At 34.5% G+C, this 27,058-nt stretch overlaps 1 long non-coding RNA gene across 1 annotated transcript in view; it reads right to left on the bottom strand.

The window, feature by feature from the left end:
• Positions 1-2,507: 2,507 nt before the first annotated feature.
• The window catches only part of LOC309661013, a 31,690-nt gene continuing 7,139 nt past the window's right edge, over positions 2,508-27,058 (bottom strand). Inside the window, exon 2 of the long non-coding RNA XR_014263791.1 lies at positions 2,508-2,627. This is a non-coding gene — a long non-coding RNA (uncharacterized lncRNA). The remainder of the gene's footprint in view (positions 2,628-27,058) is intronic.

Raw genomic sequence — 27,058 nt, forward strand, 5'->3', positions numbered from 1 at the left:
CTGTCTAATTCTCAATATTAACTTAATGCCATTTTGTATAGATTTAGTTTTAAATGCAGTGATAACTAAGTGATGTCTTTTAAGTCATCTGGTATCCTTGTCTCTGTTCTTTCTCCTCCTCCTGCCCCCACTACCTTCCTTCATCTCATTCTCTTTGCTTTCTTCTTCCTTGTCCCATGTCCTCTTTTTCCTCTTCTCATTCAAAAAGTGAATATGACATTAGGTATACACATTGATGAGTATTTCACCACATTTCACAGCAGTGGTGAAATCAAACACAATTGAAATGTTCAATTTTACTTAAATTTGCCTGAGAAATGATGAACTTATTTCACTTTAATTACTTCAGCATTGCAAATATCAAGATTTAGGAGCATTAAAATAGTTTTTAAATAATTAACTTTAATTCAACCTAAAATAAAGCCTGACCAGTAATAACTCAAACTTTTTTCTATCGTAAGGTAGCAATATGCATACATTTTCAAATTTTATTCAACAGTAAAAACATAAAACTCAGTGTATTCCTAAATACTGTATTGGGTGCCATATCACAATGAGTCTGGCAAGAGTTTGAGCTGATGCCAACTTGTGAATCAACTAGGAGAACAAGAGGACAGAAAGCTCAGGGAGCTCAATATAAGGCATTGCTTATCAAGTATACGGAGGAGTAACTTAGTAGCTGCAAAGAATGCATGCATGTCTCTGCTCCCTGACCTCCCTTTTCTTAGAAATTACTATTGTATGATAAGGGACCATATATATGTATACATATACATATATATACACACACACACACAGAGAAACACATATGTGTGTGTATTTATTTATATAAATCTGAATTGCATCAGATTTCCAGGAGACCACTGAAAATATATGACCATGTGATCATGAGAAAATAAGGACAAATTAACAGACCTGTTGGTATTAATGCCTTAATTGTAATCATGTTAGCAGTAATGTAAAGGAAGAAACTTTCATTAACTTAGAATACATGTCCTTTGGATCTCACCTTTCCCAGGGTGCCCTACTCCACAAGCACTAACTCTATTTTAAGTTATGATGAGAATGATTTCTTTAGATTTCTTAGCTCCGGTACTATTGTTCTTATTTTTCTACATAAACTCTATGTTTAATTGAAAAGTGTTGGTAAGCCAGTCCTCCCCAAAGTGTCCCACGGTTTGCTTAGATTGCTAATTGAGAAGGTTCATTTTCTTGCTTGAAAAAAGGATGATCAAAAATAAGTTTGTAATTTACTGAGTTATTTGAGGATTTAAAAAGTCACTTTTTGTAAAAAGCCCTGGGTAAGTTACAGAACTGATGCCAAAAACTCAGCCTCTGTGCTCTGGTGCTGAATCGAATCTCGGAGACAGAGTTTTGGGTGAAGCAGAACAGAATAGATTTATTGCTTTGCCAGGCAGAGGGGGACACAACAGGCTCATGCCCTGAAAAATTGTGTGTCCCAACCCCGGGGGGATTTGGTGAGGAGTTTTATAGCAATGGTTCAAGAGTGGGGTTGCTGATAAGGGTCGGGGTGAGTGCAGGACCTGTACTCCTTTAATCTGGTCTCAGGTGGTCTCCTGATGAGCTTCTTGAGGTTCTCAAACTGTGATCTTCTCTGGAATGAAGAATGGTAACATCTTCAATTTGTTGGGGGTTTAGTTCTATAAAGAGCTCAAAGATATAGTTATGTGTATCCCTTGAGGCAGAACCAGGACCCTGCCCCCAGGCTACACTGTTGTTTCTGGGCTACTCCTCCCTTGTCTCTGCATCGCCACCCTTCCCTGATTAGCAACAGTTTGAAAGGCTTCCGTGCCCAGGAGCCCCACAGGGTCCTGCTCGGTTTCAGAATTAAGACAGTGTCTGAGATCAATATCTCAGGCAATGTTAGAAATCAGAGGTGGGTTTTGATTTTTAACATCCTGTGACACAAGAATGCCCACATCTTCCCTGACAAATACACACTGCTTGTAAGGACTCTTAGAGGGGGATATAGGCATGAAAGAGAAAACAAATGGGAAACGATACTGTTTTATTATCTTTGAGGTATCAACATTTTTGTGGGAAGAATTCAATGTAGGGCTTTTTAAAGTGAGTTGGGTAGGAGTCTTAGGCCAAAGGCTCAAACATGGCCTTCAACCACAAAAGCCACAATCTAAACTTTTTTCTTCCAGTTCTATTGAGATATAATTGACATACAACACTATGTACATTTAAAGTATAAAGCATAATGGATTAACATCAATATATATTGCAAAACAATTATAATAAGTTTAGTTAACATCCAACACCTCATATAGTTACAAGTTTTTTTCTTTATGATGAGGACTTTTAGATCTCTTAGCAACTTTCAAATATAGCATACAGCATTGTTAACTATAGTCATCTTGTTGTACATTACCTTCCCAGTACTGACTTACCTTATAACTGGAAGTCTGTGTCTCTTGACCACCTTCATCCAATTCCCCCACGCCTTAACCCTTGCCTCTGGCAATCAAAAATCTGATGTCTTTTTTTTAATTTTAATTAATTAATTTATTTATTTATGGCTGTGTTGGGTCTTCGTTTCTGTGTGAGGGCTTTCTCTAGTTGCGGCAAGCGGGGGCCACTCTTCATCGCGGTGCGTGGGCCTCTCACCATCGTGGCCTCTCTTGTTGCGGAGCACAGGCTCCAGATGTGCAGGATCAGTAATTGTGGCTCACGGGCCCAGTTGCTCCGCGGCATGTGGGATCTTCCCAGACCAGGGCTCGAACCCGTGTCCCCTGCATTGGCAGGCAGATTCTCAACCACTGCGCCACCAGGGAAGCCCCAAAATCTGATGTCTTATTCTGAGTTTTCTCTGAGATTCTGAGAAATTCTGAGATTCCACATGTAAGTAAGATTATGCAGTATTTGTTTTTCTTTTTCTGACTTATTTTACTGAGCATAATGCCTGAAGGTTCATTTGTGTTGTCACAAATGGCAGGATTTCCTTCCTTCTTATGCCTGAGTAGTATTCATTGTATATATATATACCACATCTTCTTTTTCCAGTCATCTGCTGATGGATACTTAGGTTGTTTCCATGCCTTACCTATCATAAATAATACTGCAGTGAATATGGAAGTACAGATATCTCTTTGACACAGTGATTTCATCAGCTTCATATATATATCCAGAAGTGGAATTGATGGATCGTATGGTAGTGCTATTTTTAATTTTTTGAGGAACCTCCATACTGTTTTCCATAGCGGCTGTATCAATTTACATTCCCACCAACAGTGCACAAGGGTTCCCTTTTCTCCGCATCCTTGCAGGCATTTGTTATGCCTTGTCTTTTTTTGTGATAGTCATTCTAACATGTGCGACATGATATCTCATTGTGGTTTTGATGTGCATTTCCCTGAGGGTTAGTGATGCTGAGCACATTTTCCTGGACCTGTTGGCCATTTGAATGTGTTCTTTGGAAAAATGTCTGTCCAGATCCTTTGTCTGTTTTTTAATTGGATTATTTGGTTTTATGCTCTTGAGTTGTATGAGTTCTTTATACTTTGGATATTAATCCCTTATCAGGTATATGATGGGTAGTAATCCAAATTTAAAGTCAATGAAAAAGACTCCTTTTAAGCTTTTGTTTTATTGCCCAGCATTACTTTCTTCCTTTACTGATGTTTAAGATCAATTGTACATCAGTTTGTAATGTTCCCAGTTTTCCAGTAATGCCTCTATCCACGCCATTTGCATGGTGACTTTTCAGCTCCTTCCATCAAATAGGCAAAGTCTATTTCTCCTTCCATGAATCTGGGCTGCCCTGGAGAATAGAATGCAGTAGATCCGACAAGCCAATTTGACCCTCGATCTCAAGAGGCTTTTACACTTTCCACGTTCTCCTTTAACCCCCTGCCTCTGCCATGAGAAGAAGTACAGACTCTTCTGTTGGAGAGTGAGATACAACATGGGAGCAGAGCCAAGTCGTAACACCCAAGACCATCTTTGGTGGCCCAGCTCCACTTGACCCAACAGACAACTGCAGACATAAGAAGAGGCACAGTTTAGACCAGCTGAATCCAGTTGAGATAAGTAGACTCTCCCAGATGTCCATAGACTTCTAAGAAATAATAAATGTTTGTTGTTTTAAGCCACTAATTTTTTAAGAGTTTCATTACACAGAAATAACTAAATGACATAACTGGGTGCTTAACTCCTCTCTCCTTTGTACTGCCTATCCCAGATGATATGCTTGAGGCTTCTCTGAATGACCTCTACTCAGATCATAAAATCTAGGCATGGTCAACCAGAGTAGTCCAAGCCCCAGTTTAAGTGTTTGCTTTGGGAATGGACCAAAGCTGGGCCAGTATTTTACCAGAAACTTTTCATCACAGTTTTTAGAAAAGTCTTTCTCTTTTTGATGGGCTGATAAACCAAATTGATAGTGGCAATCTAAGAGACAAAGAGACAGTGTATCCATGACAACTTTCAGAACATCATTGGGACTTCGGGTGTGCTGTATCTGAAACCAGTACTTTTTTATTAGATAAGCCAATATATATATATTTTTAAATTTTAACTGAAGCAAGAATTATTTGGGTTTCCATTGCAACAAAAAATGTCTGAGTAATACAGGATTTTATCACCATCTAACTAGTCACCTGGGAGAAGGAATGTTAAGAGATTGCCACAGAGGTACTGGGTCAGCCAGTCTCTCTGTAGCAAGTAGCAGAAAGTGAAAGAGAGAAAAAAGAGCATACACATGTGTCTTTTAATACACAGTGCCTCGTTACCAAGCAAACATGTCTGAAGCCATTTCTTTGAATTTAAAGTGTCATATTGTAAATCTCCCTTTCCTTTGCAGCAGGAACTGAGAGTATAAGTAAGGGTATAAGAAGAAGTTCTGTTATGACAAAATTAAACAAAGACTGAAAATATTACCTACCCTGTCCACCCCAACTCCCACCCCTATTAATAGGCACTAAGGTTGAAATGATCAAATTTCATAAATCTTTCATTGGCAAAGTATATCTTGGGATTCTATTGTCAATTACAGTACATTCTAGAATGGAATGTCAGACTGAATTTTCTAGATTGCTTAAAATTATAACTTTACTATTCTGTTTTCCTATTTGTCTTTGTTTGTTTGGGTGTGTATGAGTTCAGAGACATAGCATCTTACATTTAGAGCTGCTAGAAGAATCAGGCAACCTCGTCAGTTGTCAAAACGTAGTCTCACTATAAATGACCCTTTTTATTTTACTGTTATTTGACTAGACTTGCCTGTGTAAAGTATCTTTAAAACTTTGATGCTCAACTTTTATGGGCTCCCAAATAGCATATACTGTGCCTTATGTAAAATTTGGGGCAGAAAGATAAGTTAATACTAGTCAAGAAATATGAAACACAGGAAATGGTAATTTTCCAAATGTCTTTGGTTATACTAGCTATTATAAACTCAGGAATGTGACAGTTGAGTTTAGCATGAATGGTGCTATTTGGAAAATATGTTTTGATTACAATAAACCTTTAGTGATCAGAAAGGAAATGCACGGCTAGTAAAAATTAGCTGTGGAGAAACAGGATATGAAGTTGACTGACAGTGGGAGTACTTGCTTTAATGTGAGTCTGGAATCCTAGTAATTCACCTAATAAAAACAGATGCTAGAAAGTTCGGCTATTTGTCGAGATATATTTCAATAAAACAAAAAGCAAAATACCTCCTACTTTTGAATTCAGCCATGCTGAATGTATTTTTTAAAGATCTCGTGATGAGGTTAGTTGGTCTCTAAGCTGGTATTGCAGATATCAGTGTCTGAATCTGTCTTTATTTCGCTTTTATTGCCACTACATGTCATGTATACAAGAAATTGGAAACCAAGCATAGAGTTGAATTAATTCATGACTGTTGTGAAGTAAACTCAAAGTAACACTAATTTGAAATAATCTCAAAGAAGGGTTAATTTCATTTCCTTGCCTCCCTTTAACACCTTCGATATTTAGTTTCCATCCATTTTTAGGAATGAGTGTAAGTGAATAAAATATGTGAAATCGGGTTAAGTGAAGATCCACTAAATACACAGTTTTTCATTTGATACTCCTCATTGTAAGCTTTGTTCCAATTTTTACTTTCATTTTCACATCTACTTAAAAAATTATCATTAAGAAGAGAAAGAAACATGCCTTAAAAGGCAAGGGAGGGGGCATTATTTTAAATGGAAATTCAAATGGTATTGAACATATTTCCATTTTCATTTCAGCATTGATTATTCTCTGATACATAAAGTTGTTGGGTCTGAACAGCAGGGCACGCTGTAGTGTTGGGATTGTAATTGGCAGGAAAAAAATGAATGAAAGAACAAATTCAACAACAACAAAAATAATATAGAAGGAAGGGAGGAGAGAAGAAAAGTTGTGTTGATAATCCAGGCACTCTCCTTAGCCATGGAAAGAAATAAAGGGATCATTATTTGCTGAATTAAAATTATTCTGAAGCAATATGTGCTCTTTTCCAATGTTTGTGAGATGGTAACTGTTTTATGGCATGCTAAATTTGGAAATGTTTAATTATAAGAAGAAGATAATGTTGCATAAATTAATATATTTTAACATTTCCAAAACATATTTTCTGAGATTATTTGTTTTATTATAACATGATGAAACATTAATTAGTAGTCATTTTTGATAGATTTTACAGAAACCCAATGGTGAGTCCAAGGAATCTTAACGACAGAGGAAGAACAGGCACCTTCTTATTCCCGTTATATCTCATCTCCTTCTTAGGAATTTTCGCAGTTGTCCAGCTAAAATTCTCACAGAACGTGGTGAAATTTTAAGAAATATGGACCAATGAATAGTTAAAGCAAGTTACTTAAAAGCTATAAAAATATTTTTAAATAAAATTTTGAGTCAAAAGCAATTGACTATTATGCCTTCTTCCCTAGTTATATGAGTCCTGTCCAAAATTATTGTGGAATTTTCGATAATAAGTATATAGATTACCATAGATTATAGTTACCCCAGTCTTCATGAAGTTTCTATAAGCTTTAGTGGTAAGTAATAGAATCCGTCTATGGAAGTGGTGTTCATGTGCTGTGTGTAGTACAGCCTTTGTGTGTGCTTGCATTGACCTATGTATATGCGTCTGGGGACATATAGTAAATCACAGTTGTCCCTGTGAATGAGTGTTAACTGTTCCTCAAAGTGTATTTGCTTTGTTCATACTTATAATATGAAGACATTGATTACATATCAGTGGGTAGTTATGAGAATAAAAACTAAGATACAAAAAAGTCAAGCCAGGGGCTTCCCTGGTGGTGCAGTGGTTGAGAATCCGCCTGCCAATGCAGGGGACACGGGTTCGAGCCCTGGTCTGGGAAGATCCCACATGCCGCGGAGCAACTGGGCCCATGAGCCACAACTACTGAGCCTGCGCGTCTGGAGCCTGTGCTCCACAACAAGAGAGGCCACGATAGTGAGAGGCCCACGCACCGCGATGAAGAGTGGCCCCTGCTCGCCACAACTAGAGAAAGCCCTCGCACAGAAACGAAGACCCAACGCAGCCAAAAATAAATTAATTAATTTAAAAAAAAAAAAAAAGTCAAGCCAGAAAAATATTCTTCTTAATAATGATTTAAACATAATTTGTTACAAAATTGTAGAAAGAGTTAGCACAGAGGTTTCAAATTTCAGTCATTATAACTCATTCCTGATATGAATCATTTTCTAAATTTAATTTATTAATTACAGCAGTTAAGTGTAATTATTCTACCTATTCAAGATTTTTATTGTTACTTTTTAACACCAAGATAAATTCAGTGGAGGATGATTATCATAACAACAATTCAGCACGCATTTTCTCACCTGCTTGGTATTACAGCATGTTCTCCAGAGTACTGGCTTCCACATTAATCAGTCATTCACGAACTTACCTCACTGTTCAGTCAGGCCTTCTAGAAGCAATTTAAAGGATAATAATTTTTTTTTCCGTGAGGAATTGGCAGAGGAGATGCCCTTGTCCTGATTTCTATTTTGGTTTTAATAAAAAGCATTAAATAAATTAAGGAAAAAAATAAGAAAGCAGAAGAAAAAAAGGTTATCAAATAATCTCAGGTACCAAACATACACACACAAAAAATGAAAATCAAACATTTATATTAGAAAAGAAAAGACTCAGAAATCATGTGTCTCTCTGAACCAGAAGCCTCAATTTGAAGGCAGATATGTTTATTACACACCTTCCCCCCCCCAAAAATGCCAGTGCGCCACTGAGAACATCACATCCAATTAGCACTGCGCTGGGCACCCTGTTATCACATTCAGTGACCCATTAGGTGAGAACTAGAAAAGCACAACATAGTTATGCCTGCCTTCTTGCCAGAGGCTTTATCTCTTCATAATTACATATCTGAGTTTCTAGAAAGTTTAGCACAACACTTCAAAATCACTTTTATCTATTCCACCTCTGCCCCAACTGTATTTCAAATAAAAATGGATTGCACTACCTGTGTTTCAAAAGCAGTGCAAATTAATACATATTCATATTACATAAATGGAATTCTAGAGAGAGATTTGTAAACATTTTTGGGTTATAACTATCCTTGAGTCTTATGAAACAGTAGGCACAAGTCCCATGAAAGTGTTAGTGTCCAAATATTTTTTTTTAAATGCATATTATTTTACAGGATCTTATGTATGTACTGTAAGTTAAGCCTACATTATCTGTCACTTTTATAGATCATTTCTTTTTTCCCTATCATATTTTAAAGCAAGCATAATGATTGATAAAGACAAATAGAAAATGTTGACTTTTCTATTTATCTAACAACTGACTTAAAGGTTAATATCTTTTATGACATTAATGATTTTGCTTTTCTATTTAATTCAAAGTCAGCAGGAAGAATAAGGGTACTGCATGCCTAGTTATGCACAACTCTTTTAATCCATCTCCCTGGCCACTGGATTGCAGTATATGAAATAGATGCATAGCATACACTAAATTTTCACAACCTCTGTTCAGACACACTTGTCCCAAGCCATTCTTTATACTGCATTCTGACAACTTCCTCACACCCAGGATTTGCTCTTGCTGTGCATAGACTTGGATGAAATTTCACCTCTCATGTAAAGGAAATATAAAGACTGTCTCAATCTGAAGATGATTCAGGGGATTTGGCATACATGATACTTTCTTGAAATAAATACTTGACTTTTATATAAATGATGAATAAAAATAAATAATTCAGGAGCTGAGTAACTGAGTATCAAAAACTTTTCTGATGGGTAGTGAATCCATTTCTGTATAAAACTAAGCAGAATAAATATATTAAATATTAAGAAATTAAAGTTATAATCATATTAAAACAAATTGAGAGCTTAGTGAGAAGATGAATGGAGATGTCAGCACTTAACATCTCTAAAATTTTCCAGCAAAGAGCTATACATAAATCCTGTCTAAAGTTGAAAAAAAAACAAGAAATAGATACTTAAAGTGAATGTATACATTTACAAAGAAAAGTATCAGAATACCTAAGCATCAAAAGGGACAAAATGATCAATATTAAAATATGAAAGCACTCATAGAGATGACTGTAAAAGAAGTAATATGGGAATAATATGGTTATTAAATATCAAATTTGCGTATTCAATATTATTACATTGAATACACAAAATCACACAATTAGTACTAAATAGGTCTGACATAACAATAAGTATAAATGTGATAATTGATCTATTGAAATGAAGTCTCAATTTGGAATTAAATATTAAATATAATAATATAATGCAATCGTAAAGAACTGGAAATGGCCTAAATATTTATAAGTAGGAATTGTTCAATCAATTATGGTAAATCATACATTGAATTTGTTTGCATTTAATAAATGAATTCTTGACCAAAATTATCAGCATCAGCCGCCAGCCATGTGTATGTGTGAGGGTCATCCTGAACGACTAGCTTAGTCTAGCTCTAAGAGCACAGCAGCTTCAGTTGCCTTTTGATTCCACCCCAAGGCAGAACTGCCTCAGTCAGACCACAGCATCTTGAAAGGTAATAATAAATTGTTCTTTTAAGCCACTAAGTTTTGTGTTGGTTTGTTTCCTACCAAAAGATAATTGGAAAAAAGAACATTTCAAAAATTTTCATATGAATTACTGGTATTTAATAAAAAGTGACTAGACATTAAAAACAGCACTCTGAGAAAGGTAGTCAATAGAAAAAGACTTGCAGAATACACAGTTATTGGCGTGTAAAATAAGGACTTGAAAATAACTATAATTAAATATATTCAAGGCAATACACAGCAAGATGGAAAATTTCACCAATGAGTGCAAAAAAAAAAAAAAAAGATCCAAATAGAAATCTTAGAACTTAATGATATAATAACTGAGCATTAAGAGTAGATTGGATACAGCAGAAGGGAGGACTAGTAACTTGAGCTAGACCAACTGATAGTATCCCAGCTAAATCATAAAGAGAAAAATGGATTATGAATATTAAACAGGAAATAAGGGGCATTTGGCATCTGTCTGAAGGTTCTAACATACATTAACTTGGAATCTTAGGTTGGATGAAATGACAGAAAAATTTATATACTGCAAGAGCAATATTTGGACAGATATAGCACTAATATGTTTAAGACTGATGAAATAAAGTAAGCCACATATTCAGGAATATGTGCAGGAACAGGTGTATATTTAGGAATACGCACCATTAGCAGTATATATACAAACACAAACACACAGTAACACACATGAACACAAACACGTAGCTAGGCACATATAGTTTTTTTAAAAACTGAGAAAAGAGTTACAGATAAAAATCTTAAAAAGAGATGAAAAAACAGAGCCCTAAGCTTCAAACAAGAAATAAAAAATACTAACAGCCTACTTGTCCATAGAGCTAAACAACGATGGAATGAAACTGTTAAAGTGCTGAAATATTGGCATGCATAAAATTCTAAACTCAACAAATGCAATCTTTAAAAGTAAATGCACAGTTATAACATTCTAGGGAAAAATGAGTAAAACAAATAACAAGAAAAAAAATGTCCAATTCACAAGAGAAACAAAATATTTCAAATGTATGTCCCTAACTCATTCCTATTTTGACAATATATCTAGATGGAACAAAATATAAGCACATAACTTGAAACTTTAAGTTTAAATACCCAGTATTATTTTAATGATTTAGAAATCTTTCTGAGCAAAACACACAATCCAGAAATAATGTAACACCAAATCCAGAAACCATAGGACACAAGACATATTTAGGTCAATATATCCTGTACAGCAAAATCAATCATAACATATCCATTTAAAGAAGAAAGTTTAATATTCCTAATGAAAATATTTCTTCACATCAATAAATTAGAAGAAGAAAGTCTCGTAAAGTCATAAAAGGCTAAAATGATACTTTATTGGTGAAGAATATAAACATGTAACAAAACCTACATGGGCTAATCAAACTCACATGAAAATAAAGACATGCAAATGTTAATACAGAGATGTAATTTTTAGACTTTTAGATTGGCAAAAAATATACTGATGAAAACCATTACTATATTTTATACTTATAAATACATCTATATGTTATTTAGTTTATTCAAATTAACACAGCTTCTTTTTGGCATTTTAACAATATATACATATTCTATTATGATAAATGGAAATGAATAAAAAGAGGTAGCTACAAATATATTCATATCAAGTTTTTTTCTTCATAATAGCAATTTTGGAAACTGTTTATATCCATTAAAGAGTATTAACCAAATATGTTATGACAAAATCATATAAAAATGTTTCTAACACAGTATTTGTCTTTATTTACAAGCATTTGACTGTGAATGCTTATGGTTGTGTGAGAAGGGGGCAGGTTTTCTAGCTTGAGGGCATTCATGCAGCTTCTTGAATGAGCGATTTGATATCTTTTGTCAGTTTTTTAATATTCTCAGGTACTGTTTCTTCAAATTGCTTCTGTTTCATGGTCTTTCTCTTTTTCTTCTGACTCCAATTATACATTTTTAAAATGTTTCACTGTGTCCCAAATGTCTCTTACATTGTTTAATAATTTTCCACTTATTATCTTTATATTTTAGTCTGGGTATTTTCCTTTTCTCTATCCTTCAGTTTACTAATCACCTTTCCTACTGTGTCTAATGTTTAATCTGCTGTCTGTACTCTCTATTAAATGTTTATAATTCTTTTATGTGTGTGTATGTGCATATATATACACACACATATGTAAGTTATATGTTATATATATTTATTCCACATTTTTATTTGACTCCCTATTTTTATTGACTTCTAATCTCTGATAAATTTCTTCATTTTCTCCCTTTTTTGATCATATTCTTATGGTTATTTTAAATTATATGTCTGATTACACTGATATGTGAGTCAACTTTAGTTGTATTTCTGTTTAAACTTTGTTTTTGATTATTTAATCATGCATTTAAACATGCCTCAGAAGTTTTAATTGAATGCTAATATGAAAATTTGTGTTGATTCTGGGTAATGTTATCATTCTCCACAGACAATTAAATGCTTTTTTTTTGTTTGTTTATTTTTTCTGGCAGGCAGAATGATTATAGGTGGATCAATGTGACACTGTCTAAATTTAATTTAGACTTGCTTAGGGCTGATATACATCTTTTTTATCTTTAATAGTGTAGTATTTCCACACACAATGTGGAGCTTCTGGGGTTTCAAAGAAAATCCTAAGTTGTTCATAGGAGCCCTTCTTCTTTGCGAGGCCTAGACCTCAATCCACTGCCTCACCTGTATTGTATAGCAGCAAAAATATCTGCTCAGCTCTTTAGCCTACCAACATCTGCTCTTTGCTGAGTTTCTTGAAATTGCACCTTACATATGAACAGCTGTGTATTTGACATAAATTTCAAAAATAAATTTGAGATGGATTTTGGGCTCAGTTCTCCATGGTTCCCTCCTTTTCAAGATTTTGCCGGTCAAGTCCCAAGTGTTTTGACACACACCACAAACACCAACCTCTATTTCTAGCAAATAATGAGGTTCTCACTTAGTGCTTTAACTCTATTCTGTTCTGAAGTGAACTAGAAAATGCACTCAGAGAAAAGACCAGGGTGAATGCTAGTTTCACATTGTTATGTGTCCCTTCTCTTAGATATCATAGCCCCTTAAGCCCTGTCTATGGTGCTTTCTCTCAAATGATTATCAAATGCTTTTATTTCCATAATCATTAAAAGAAGAAATCTTCTGAAATTCACTAATTTTTGTTTATTTATAGTTTATTTCTTTTGATTTATCAGGCTTAGTTCTTTTTTATGTTCTTTATTTTAAAACTTAGTTCATATATTTTACCTTTTTTTTTTTTTTTAAAGAAGGACATTTTAATTAATTAATTAATTAATTTATGGCTGTGTTGGGTCTTCGTTTCTGTGTGAGGGCTTTCTCTAGTTGTGGCGAACGGGGGCCACTCTTCATCGCGGTGCACGGGCCTCTCACTGTCGCGGCCTCTCCCGTTGCGGAGCACAGGCTCCAGACGCGTAGGCTCAGTAATTGTGGCTCACGGGCCTAGTTGCTCCGCGGCATGTGGGATCTTCCCAGATCAGGGCTCAAACCCGTGTCCCCTGCATTGGCAGGCGGACTCTCAACCACTGCGCCGCCACCAGGGAAGCCCTACCTTTTTTTATACTAATAAAATTGGTGAAACATATAATTTTCTTCTGAACTTAAGTCACAACTAGGTATTTACTTATTATTTCTAGTTATGCTTATTTGTTATTCTCTAAACCCTCTGAAATTGGAAATAATGATAAATGGAACAGCCACCTGGGCAAATCAGAGATGAAAGCTACATATGAGGAAAATATGAATTCTCTATCTTTTTAGATTGCTTACCTCTGGAATGTTACAAGAGAGGGAAATAGGCATACCTGGTTGAAGCTTGTGCATTTGAGGGTCTCTTTGTTAAAGGAGCTTAACTTTTGCCCAAAGTCATGCAAGTCTTGCTATATTATTTTATCTGTTCACATGCCTGTCTCTGTTACCAGTATATTAGAGGGTCAAGGGCATAAAACTCATTTAATATTCATTCTCTTTTCATCTTCTAGATAACATCTTACATAAAGAAGTTATATTATGGGGGGATTTACTTTGGCAGAACAATATATTCATATTATTTTGCAGAGATTTGATCAGTCTATTCTTACCTGCTTAGATATTAGTCTTTAGATATTGTTAATAGATAGATGGATAGATAGATTTGATATTTAGGACAAGGTAGATACTTTCAAGCTGGTTGAATTATTTTTGAAAAAGAAGGAAAGCAAAAAATATTATTAGCAGCAATAATACAAAATATTTATTTCTGTAAACTATTTTTTTCTGTAAAATGGAAAGAAATACAGCATTACAGATGTAACCAAGGGATCTGATTTATTCAACAGCATGAGTAAATATATAATTGACCTTGTTCAGAAGCTTACAGTATAGTGAAAATTAAACTGCTATATCATATAGAAATCAAGGATTTATTTATCAATCACAATTAGTAATTTCTAACCATTATTCAGATACATTTCTTCATTAGGATATGTATCAATGCATTTGTCAAGATTTTTATAGGTGAATCTGGGTATTTGCTAGCTTTTACATTGCCCTCCACATTGCAACAAAAGAATACATCTCTGTAAAGTGCTACACAAAAGAAACAAAAATAGGATTAAATTATAGTATTTTACATTCTGAAAGTGTGCACTAACTTTATTTTCATGATAGTCAACCCAAGGATATATGCTAATTATAATGCACTAGTCATTTTACCCAAGGAAATGAAGCTGTTAAAATATTCAAAATGACCAAAAAAAAAGTTTCATTTGCACTGAGTTTTACCTGGAGAAATTTGACAGAAGAACATGTTCTGGGCACTCAGTCATGGTTGTCTACAATGGTATTAATCACCCCGTGGGCCAGGTTGTTTGTCTTCTCATCATCTTTGAGGCTTAGATATTTTAAAATGTTCTGCCAAGATGCTCTTCATGTAAATGAACCATATGCTGGAAGTTTACAGTGTTGCCAAGGTGTTGTTAAGACTTGTTCAAGGTAGAAAGTTTTGCTCACTTTGCTCATATTTATTACTGAAGAAAAACTTAGTCCTTTATAGGGCAGTCCAAACATTCAAAGTTTTGGAAAGTGAAAACAGCATGGATATTTTGTCACTGAAGCATCTTCCTTATGTATTATTTGTCAGAGCATAGATATGACAAATAATTATTTGATTGGGATTTTTCCCTAGTTCTCAGAGGGAACAATTATATATCAAATGCATGTTATCTGTAATGGGTTTTCCTTCTGAAGAAAACTGCTATCTGTTCAGTATTTGTCATTAGATACCTTGATATCTTTATGATTATCAAGTGAATGTTTTCATTCACAAACTGTTTTTAAATGTTTTATTATTCATTTTTCATTTAAATATTGAAATAGTTTTGTATGATTTCCAAAATAATATAGTGGATCCTTTTCTTAGAAAGTAGTTTGATACCGCCACTCAGTCTGGTAACATGAAGCTCAAAGAGCAGCCTGTGACTGGAAATCAGCAATTACTCATTTATTCAGTATGTTTACAAGTGAGAGACTGTATTAGGTGATATAAAGTCGATAACATAAAAGATGTGGTTCAGTTCATGATAAATAAAGTTAATACAATTGAGAGCTGGTTTCTGAACAAAATAATTGTGAGGCAAAATGAACCTATCAAATATAATTTCTAATAAAAGGAATATACATATAAAACTCCATAAGTTTCCAACAAAAATTAAAACACTAACTTGAAAAGACATGTGCACCCACAGTTCATTGCAGCACTAGTTACAATAGCCAAGATATAGAAACAACCTAAGGGTCCATGGATGGATGAATGGATAAAGAAATTGTGAGATATATATATACACACACACATCATAGCATATTATTCAGCCATAAAAAAGAATTAAATCTCGCCATAGGCAACAACATAGATGGATCTTGAGGGCAGTATGTTAAGTGAAATAAATCAGACAAAGAAAGACAAATACTGTATGACCTCTCTTACATGTGGAATCTTAAAAAAACAAAACAAAACAAAACAGAAAGCTCATAGATACAGAGAACAGATTTATGCTTACCAGAGGTATCAGGTGGGGTGGGGGGTGAGAGAAATGCGTGAAGGGGGTCAAAAGGTAAAAAAGTTAAAAAACAAAAAAATTAAAACTCCATTAAAGGTATTTGGTACAAAAGAAAAGTTTCATTCCAAGGGAATGGGGGAGATAGATAGCTAAATACAAGTTAAATTTGTATTATCTATTTGTGTCTGTGTTCTAGAGGAATATTGGTCTGTAATTTTTTTTTTTTTTTTTGCTTGCAATGTCCTTGTCTGGTTTTAGAATCAAGGTTATACTGGCTTCACAGAATAAGTTGTATTTGTTTTCGTTCTAAATTCTGAAAGAGTTTGTATAGGATGGTGCAATTTTCTTCTTTAAATGTTTGATGGAGCTAACCAGTGAACACATGTGGGCCAGAATTTTCTTTGTGGGAAGATTTTTTAATTATAAGCATCATTTCTGTAATAATTAATGTAATTAAGATATCTATTTTTTTGGTTAAATTTTATATTTGCATCTACTAAGCAATTTATATTTGTCATCAAGCTTGTAGTATTTATTAGCATAGCATTGTCTGTATATTCCCATATTAGCTTTTTGACATATGTGGAATCAGCAGTTATATGTCTCTTGCATTTCTAATTTTGGTAACCTCTGTTGTCTCTCTTTTATCTTCATTAATCTCCCCATATGTTTAGCAATTTTAGATCTTTTTAAAGAACTAACTTTAGATTTCACTGATTTTCTCTACTGTTAATCTATTTCATGTTCTATGGCTCTTTTTATCTTATTTGGTAGATCAAATTTTATCAAATTTGATGAGAGTTTTCTTATTACTTATCCAGATATTTTCCTTCTCCTCTGGGACTTATGAAACAATGTTTGGAAGGTGGGTAATCAGGAGGAATTCAAAAAAAAACTAGTTTTCTGATAATCATAACTGGGAGGAGATGAGTCTGGCTGCTCTTAGAGTAATTTAGGGGTGAATGAACAGTTTTTGACCTAAGGGAATTTCAGTGGGATTAGAGAGCCGTGGAAATATGAAAAGTAAGTTAGAAAGCAAACATAATGACACTTTACCTTTTTGCTTGTGCAAGTGTCTAGCTTTTGGTATTTTTATTTGTGATTTATATTATTTTTGGAGAGAAACAGTGAATTTTGTGTCTTTGGGTTTTCCTAGTGAATGACCCAGGAAGTAAATCGTATATGCTTGAATTTTAACAATATTTAAAGGCGATGATGAAGTGGATCAAACAAACAATCCCTGAACTGCACTGTGTCTGGCTGGTTGATGAACTTTGATCACAACTTTCCCCTTATAGCTGGACTATTTGACTCACATTAATCTTTATTAATATGTGCTATGAATTAGTTTGAATGTCATCCTTATTATTACATGAAAATTTCTAAGAATGAGTGATATGTGGAGCATATGTTTGAATAGTGAAATTATAAGACATGCTTTATGAAAGTATTATATCTCTTCTATCACATAAATACAGTGAAGAAGAAAGAACAAATTGTAACCTAAAATAGATAAACATGCACATTATAAATGTCACGCTAAAATCTTTCAAAGAAGTTATTCTTGGAAATGTAATCTATTCTCTCTCTCTTTTTCTTTGTTGGTTTTATTGTTTTACTCTCGTGTCATTGTCATACTCTATCTTTATCGCCGGCTCTTTCTCTTTCCCTTATATACTCAAACACACTTTTTAGTGTGAATAGATTTGTGAAGAATTTGTTTGTTTCCATTGAGTTTATTGCTTGGAGAAAATTTGAGATTTTGAAAAGGAAATGTAAACTTTTTCAGCCCAGCTTGACAGGTCTATTACATTTCAAATTTAGAAGAAATGATTCAGAAGTTTCCTCAGATTCTCAGAACTAGCCTACCTGTTTAGCCTAAACTCACCTTCAGGCATCTATTTTTTAGTGGGATTTTTCTCAGTGCAAGTAATATAGATGTTTCTGTATAGTGAGATTTTAAGTTATGAAAGCAATAGGCACAACTTACTACTATTATTATTGTTACTGCCACCTTATAATAAAATAATTAACATGTTTTGAGAGCTTATTACTACATAATAAGCAATGCTGTAACCACTTTCTATGTATTAATTCATTTAGTTCTCATATAAGCAATATGAAGTAGATAACATTTTCCTACCTATCTTACATATGAAGAAAAGTGAGGTGCCTGATTTGTAAGCAGTTTGCCAAGAGTTACACGGTAAGTGACAGTGTTTAGGTTTGAACTCAGGCTCTTGGGCTCTAACACTCAGTCTTAAAAAGATCATTATGGCTAGTTTTCTCCTCCAGTGAATAAGTGCCATCATTAAAGGCTTAGCAGCTATCTGAATTCTAGTTGCTATGTAACACATATAATTTCAAGGCATATTCAGTAGAAATATTCATTAATATCAGTGATAGTATTTAAAATGTTCAGTCTGTATTTCTGATTAGTTATCTAAATGAAGCACAATATTAAGCTTTACATAAATTATTTGAACCAGTGATATCTAAGATTTAGTTTGTTGATGACATATATTTTGTAAGGAAACATTGACTTGTTTTTTGTGGCCAAATAACTGATATTCTGTGGTCATTAGTAAATAATTAGTTTTAAACACAATCCATTTGCTTTATCCACTAAGTGGTTGCAATAAGCAAGTTGGATATATAACTTTACATCATGTCTTCATTGTATTGAACTTTGATATCCAGTGTAAGGACTATGAAGCATTTGCCTTAATTTTATTTTTTTAATTTATTTTTTTAATAAATTTATTTATTGTTATTTTCATTCATTTTTGGCTGCGTTGGGTCTTCATTGCTGTGTGTGGGCTTTCTCTAGTTGTGGCGAGCGGGAGCTACTCTTCGTTGCGGTGTGCAGGCTTCTCCTTGCAGTGGCTTCTCTAGTTGCGGAGCACGGGCTCTAGGCGTGCGGGCTTCAGTAGTTGTGGCTCGCGGGCTCTAGATTGCGGGCTTAGTAGTTGTGGTGCACGGGCTTAGCTGCTCCGCAGCATGTGGGATCTTCCCGGACCAGGGCTTGAACCCGTGTCCCCTGCATTGGCAGGCGGATTCTTAACCACTGCGCCACCAGGGAAGCCCCTGCCTTAATTTTAAAATCAATGGTTCACCTTGTTTAAAAAGAGTTATTTAGGTACATCCTTACAAATTAGATATATTTAGAAGAAATTATTTTAAGAAATGCAGTATTTTATATTAAGATATTAATTGTTCCAATATGAACAGAGCTAAATAAATTATGATTTCCTCTAGGAAATCATAAAAATGATGTTAAAGAAATGCACAAAAACTTCTATCCTACAACATCAATTGTTAGTGAGGCTGGAAGATAGGTGTTATCTCAAGACACCAAAATAAATGTGTGTTCATTTCCCAGTTGACATGCAACACCATGTTTGAAAACTCTTATGTGCTCTCCTATCACAAGGGTCAGGCGCCTGTGAACTTTACTGCTGAGAATTCTCTGTTTCAGTGTAAACTCCTCCAATGAGAGGCATACATGTACGATACGGAAGACAGAGCCGAATTGTTCAGTAGACTGAGAAAGGCAGATCTGTGTGCAAACTTCAGTACATTTTGTGGCTTTGCAATGGCTTCTGAGAACTCCCTGAGGAATTTCCTACGTCAGTGCTAAAGGCAGCTGTGACCATTGACCAAAAGTTCCCTGAAATGTTGGGACGAGTAAAAACGAAGTTCAAGATTTTTGACCTTCTCTCTTTTGACATTTCAACTGTTTTGTAAGCACCTAATTCCCTGTATTTAATATTTTTCAGATTGAAATATTGGACTTGTTTCTGATTACTAGATATAATTCTGATAAAGTTATGATAGAAGTGGTTCTAGGAAACATATCTGCAAAAATAGAAATCTGGTATGTGCTAATGTCTTGGTTAATTTTGAAGACAGTGATGAGCATATCACCAGAGTAAAACTGATTATTAGTTCATATAATTCGGTAAAAACCGGGCATGTGAATTATAATGTGTATTTCCCTAGAATGGAATATTTATTTATTTATTTTAATTTATTTTATTCAAGTATAGTTGATTTACAATGTTGTGTTAATTTATGCTGTACAGCAAAGTGATTCACTTATACATGTATACACATTCTTTTTCATATTCTTTTCCATTACGGTTTATCACAGGATATTGAATATAGTTCCCTGTGCTATGCAGTAGGACCTTGTTGTTTATCCATTTTATATGTAATAGTTTGCATCTGTTATTCCCAAACTCCCAATCCTTCCCTCCCCCATCCCATCCCCCACCTTGGCAACCACAAGTCTGTTCTCTGTGTCTGTGAGTCTCTTTCGTAGACAAGTTCATTTGTGCCATATTTTAGATTCCACATATAAGTGATATCATATGGTATTTGTCTTTCTCTGTCTGACTTACTTCACTTAGTATGATAATCTCTAGGTCCTTCCACGTTGCTGCAAATGGCATTATTTCATTCTTTTTTATGGCTGAGTAGTATTCCATTGTATATGTGTATCACATCTTCTTTATCCATTCATCTGTTAATGGACATTAAGGTTGCTTCCATGTCTTGGCTATTGTGAAATACTGCTTCTACGAACGTAGGGGTGCATGTACCTTTTTGAATTATAGTTTTGTCTGGATAAATAACCAGGAGTGGGATTGCTGGATCATATGGCAACTCTATTTTTAATTATTTGAGGAACTTCTATGTTGTTTTCCATAGTGACTGCACCAATTTACATTTCCACCAACAGTGAGTTCTAGAATGGGGTATTTATTTAAAGCAAGTGTATGAGTGATCAAATGGCTGCTGAAATGGAGTATTACATGAGGTATTATGATTCTTAGGATTAAGAGGAGGACTCTCTTTTTTGTACTGCACATAAGAAGGCTTACATAGAATATAGCATGTTTGGGCTTTATATACAGAGCTCAAAGCATGTCCAGAAAAGACAAAGATTTTAGGTTTGCCTTAAAAATAATATTTTTATCATTTTTAACCTAAGGGCTGATTTACCCTACTAAGACACATTTGATCTTTCAGACTGCCAAATTACAACTTAAGTTGGGTTTATAGGCTCACCGCGTCTCTTATATAGATATAATTGTATTGGTAGAGAAAGAATGGCACCTGGAAAATTGAAAAAGGGTAATTTTCAGGGATTCAGATAAAATCAAGTTCCTAAAAATTCCAAATTCTGCGAAATGTATCTTCTCAGCATAAATAAGCACCACTGTCTGAGGAAGCTAGAATCCCTTGGGGTAAAGATCCTCTAATGATCTTAATTCATACACTGACCTTTATTTGGATGTTGATTCTAATCAAGTCTAACCACACTACCATTTATGAATCCAGACCTAAAACTAGAGTAGATCCTGTCATATTTCAGGATAATGAGTACAACATATGAATAGGAAGGAAATAGTTGATACATATAGAAACCTGGGGAAACGAATGGAGATGGCTTCTAAGACCCTATAGGGAGGAATGTCAAGCTGAATGTATCAACATGAGTGTACTTACCAAAGATGGTAAGTTTATGTTTTAACTTACAAATCTGATATTGTCTCTAAGAGTTTTCCTAGCTGGTTGGCTGATTTATGACTCAGTAGTAGCCCAAATTAAATAAACTCTGAATGCCAGAACTGTCTTGGTATAATATAGAAACAGAAATTTAAAGGTTAGGAAGATAAAAATTTTGGAATAAATTTTTCTTCTCTGATTTTTTCACTCTCCTCCTTATAATGAATCCTTGTCCCCAAGAAGTGGTGAGGTGAACCACCATTATCAAGAAATGGAAAAATCTATTGTTAAGATGGATGCCAGCATTCTTAGAGCACGGTATAGTAGATGTCTTCTACAGCCTGGAAGATGTCACCATAAAATGAATCTCCCGGACTTCCCTGGTGGTGCAGTGGTTAAGAATCTGCTGCCAATGCAGGGGATATGGGTTCGAGCCCTGGTCTGGGAAGATCCTACGTGCCGCAGAGCAACTAAGCCCATGCGCCACAATTACTGAAGCCCATGCACCTAGAGCCCATGCTCCGCAACAAAGAGAAGGCACTGCAATGAGAAGCCCACGCACTGCAGCTGAAGAGTAGCCCCGCTCGCTGCAACTAGAGAAAGCCCACGCACAGCAATGAAGACTCAAAGCAGCCAAATTAATTAATTAATTAATTAATTAAAATAAATTTTAAAGAAAGAGAATACTCAAAAATATTAAAAAAAAAAAAGAATCTCCCTAATTTCATGATGATGAGGAGATCCAGAGTAGCAGTAGTCAAATGCCTGTTCTTAAAACCTGAGCCAGGTGAACATGGTACTCAAAAGGTCTACAGATCCTAAATGAAAATGAGAATGGCTTAACTGGTCAGGATCTTCATGATGACCAAGTATTGAAATACATTGATGGCTTACTAAGGTCTTAATAGATTTTTATAATTTAAAAAGAACAAACAAAACAGAATAGAAATGAACAAAATACTCTACATCTGATGAACATTTTATCTTTCCCCACAATAAAATGATACTGCTTCTCTGATTTCCCAGACCTAAGATAACAACCAGACTCAGAGCCCCTTGAACTATAAACCATAGCTAAGAAATATGTACCATAGGTATATATTTCCTTTCCAAAAGGGATGTCTAGTTCATATTCATAATGAATAAATGCTATGGAAAGGAAAATACACAGAGTTTTCAGGAATTACTGAATACTGTCTCTGAAGTGACACTAATTATTTGGGCCCCCATTACCACTGGGTTTTGAAACAAAAAGACTAGGATGAACACATGTATGCTTGAAGACACTTTAGTGCCTCCACCTCAGATTTTGACTTTTATCGGAATACGAATTTGCATCAAGATCTACCTACACCAGTCTTCATGCTGTGAAGGGTAGTGTGGGTGAATCTTTGGGGAGGAAAAAAAAACCCCATAGAATAGTTTATCCAGTCTATTTAAAAAAAGAATATATTGAGATAAAAGATGAAAAGATAAGAGGGAAATAGAAAAGTTTATTTAAAAATTAAAATATTAAATAAATCATTTTGCTCAATCAATATAAATAATTTTGAAAACCTTGGGCAAATTGGAAAATTTTCTGGGAAAGAATTATTTAACAAAACAGACCATAGAAGAAATGGCCTAAGATTTATTACAAAAAGAGTAACAGAAAACATTGTGTAAGAGATGCCTTAAAGAAAATAATAAAATGCATAAAGCATAAACCATTTCATAGAATACATCTCCTTAAGAAAAGCTCATTTAAATGCTACTTTAACTGTTCAAAGCAGTGAAAGAAAAAATATACTTGAATTTTCTGAATGCAAGTATATTTTTGAAACCAAAACCTGACAAATATTACCCAAATAAATACAGTTACAATCTTGATTTTGAATATTGTAATGACTTTTAAAAAGCTGTTTCTGCCCAGAAACTGTGAATGTGACCTTATTTTTTTAAAAAAGGACCTTTACAAATGTAATTCAGTTAAGGATCTTGATATGAAATCACCTTTGATTATCTGAGTGACCCCTAAATCCTTATAAGGCAAAGCAAGAGGGATTTTTGAGACAGAGGTGAAGATCATGTGAAGACAAAGGCAGAGATTAAAGTCATGCCGCCACAAGCCCAGGAACACCTGGAGCCACCTGAAGCTGGAAGAGGCAAGGAATGGCGTGTCCCCTGGAGTCTCTGGAAGGTGTGTGGCCAGGCCAACACCTTGATTTCAGAATTCTGGCCTCCAGAACTGTGAAAGAATACATTTGTTATTTGAAGCCACCCTGTTTTTAAGAATTTGTTATAACAGCTTTAAGTAACTAATATAGATATTGATGCAAATATTCTAAGTAAAATATTAACAGCAGAATTCATTACTTGATTAAAAAGGTAATTCATAATAGCCAAGTAGTATTTGTTACATAAATGCAAGGATGGTTAACTATTAAAATATATTTATATAGTCATTATTTTCATCTTTGTAAGAAAAACATAATAATAAACAGAAACATGTACACAGTACTTACCATGTACTTGGCTCTAGTTGAGCATTTTTCAGTTAATCATCGTAACAATCCTATAAGGTAGGTCCATATAAGTCTTATTTTATAAAAGAAAACTGAAGGAAACTAAAGTAAAGCAAGGGTAGGTAGCTTTACAAAGATTGTGTAGCCAGTAGATGGTGAAGTTGGATTTTGAATCCCAAGTGACTGGCTCCACAGTCCCTCCATTGTAACACGGCAGCATGGTCATCTCCATGGATGCTGAAATGGGATTTGGCCAAATTAAATAATCAGTCTTGCTTAAAACACCTAATTTATCAAGATTAGATACATAGTTATTTAACATTAAAAATGTATGAGTTTCAACCCCCAAATCAGGATAATCCTGATGGAAATACCAAGGTCCTTCCTATTACTCTCAGGAGTAAAACAAGGACACTCACTATTCCTAATATTAACATATTATCATTATACTGGATGCGCTAAAAACACAAGGCAAGATAAAGATAGAGAAATGTGATTCTAGCCCTCAGCAGGTAAAATCAGTACAAGAAGAACATTGCACAAGCGCAGAGAGTTTGCACTGTTGTAATTACAAGAGTGAAATGAGCCATGAACACAGTTTTAGAGTTTAAGTACGACTAAATGGATTACATAATATAAATGAGATTACACTGGCCAGACGCTTCTCCTGGTTGCCATGGAAATGAGACACACTCTTCATGTCAATAAAATTGTGGTTAAAATAGTCTACATAACAGTGAGTAAGAAACAATCAGGTATCAAAAAATAGATGATTTAATTCCACTTAGGGAAGAAGAACTGGGGAGGCATTTGGAGGTATTTATGTAACGGAATAAAAGATTAAATCAGAGGAAAATGTTGGGATTTGAATAAATGAGTTAAATAAAGAAGAAAAATAAATTGTCTAGTCTCCACAGTAAATAAAACGGAAATGCATTGAACTAGGAAGCTCTGGAGTTTTGTGGGTTCTGCAAGCCTATCATGGAGCCATGGACTTTAGTGTGGTGTAGGCATAAACAAGTGTGTGTGTGCACACTGCCTCACCGGCTCTGACTGACGCAATTACCTGATGGAAGTAAACCCTAAAGCAAACAAGCAGGTGAGAAAAATCTGTTCCCTATTCACAGCCTGAGTCCTCCACATACATGCAGAACTCTCCTCAGTAACTGCTTATCCACTGATAGTGAGAAGCGAAGGGAGATGTCAGCTATTCTCAGTCTCAGAGTTAGTCCTGACCTTCATTTAGACCCTACTGGAAAGAAGATGTGGTCCCTTGCAGTAGTTTATCTCTAGCTACTATTTTTGCCAGGTTGTTGGGTTATGTTTTGTCCAATTCATCATAATTGAGAGAAGGTAATTATTACTAGATTTGTGCATTCTAACTTTTAAAAATATTTATTTATTTGGTTGCACCGGGTCTTAGTTGCAGCATGTGGGATCTAGTTCCCTGACCAGGGATCAAACCCGGGCCCTCTGCATTGGGAGTGCGGAGTCTTAACCACTGGACCACCAGGGAAGTCCCTATATTTGTGCATTCTAAGATAAAGACATAATATTAAAAAAAAGGCCCAGATTATTTCATTTTCTTCATATCCTAAATGCAGTGATAAAAATAAACTAATTGGAAGATTGACCAAAATGGGGTTATTTTAAAAATTAAATAACTTTTAATTAGTAAGCAAAATATTTGTATCTTTTAATGTGATGTTGTTTCTTAGGAGGTTATTTCCTCAGACATCAGTCTGTGTGCCATAGATATTCTCCTAGGTGGGTAAAGAATTGTTGTGTCTGTAATAGAGAGTTGTTGTTTTTTTCTTTTTTTTGTTAGAAACACAAAAATAGTTTGTTCAATTTCAGCATGAAAGCAGTTCCAGGAATTTTCCACTGAGACAATTCAATTTCAATTGAATTTTTTCCTGATTATATTTCCAGAGAAGCCAATGGCATTCTGTAAGTATCCAACCTAACGGGGAGAACAACATAACTGAACATATACAATATTTATTGTAGCCTAAGTTACAATAGCAGGCACTGTTGCTTCTTTACTCTTCTGAATATTTAGGCAATAAAATCAAATACATTGTTGTGGCCACCTATGATATCATAAGTGGATTCTGAATGATTTATCCTCATTGTACAACCTGATTATCATAACATTGCCCCACATTGTATGTGCATGTGGTGTCTTCTCACAAATTCCCATTAGGCAGACAAAGAAGCATGTAATTGATGATTTGTATTATGTGAACAATGTAGAATTGTGTTAAATAATATGCAATATGCAAGGCAGAATTCTTTTAAATAATGTGCAATTATTGGAAGACATTTTTGGCATTTTTCATAGCGTATTTTAAAAGATCAAGCCTTTTATTGTGTTATTTATTAATTCAGGAGACTTGAAAGAAATCCTGGAATTTATATACAACATTTCTTTAATGGTATAGTTGGTCATTTAATTATAATAACTCGCATTTTCATAGTGTATTAAAACAACATTGATATCCTTAAGCCTCTGGGGGTGTAAAATATCTATTTATATATTTATTTTGTGCGTATATTACAGTATTAATATTGTGTTTATTTTGTTATTGCAATATGGATGAAGGTATCTTAAATTGTGTAGTGGCCACTCAAATTAGTAGAAGCTGCTGTTCGTGTATAAGGGAAGAAAGTTTAGATGAAAGCAGTAAGTGACAACTATCACTGGCACAGTCTTACTTTGGAAAATTAAAATTAAGGTTATATATCATTACACATAGATAAATGAGGGGCTGAATTGATTTTATTAATCATCTGCTTTATGAAAGGCAGTGCATTAGAGCTACATGGATTGCTTTATTAATTCATTCAAAAAATATGTATTTGTGTCTTCTTTGGGCTCAGACTGAGGTAGGTGCTGGGGATACAGTGATATATAAACATGTGTCCTTA

Source organism: Balaenoptera physalus (assembly GCF_965194825.1).
Source record: "Balaenoptera physalus genome assembly, chromosome: 5".
NCBI lineage: Eukaryota > Metazoa > Chordata > Mammalia > Artiodactyla > Balaenopteridae > Balaenoptera > Balaenoptera physalus.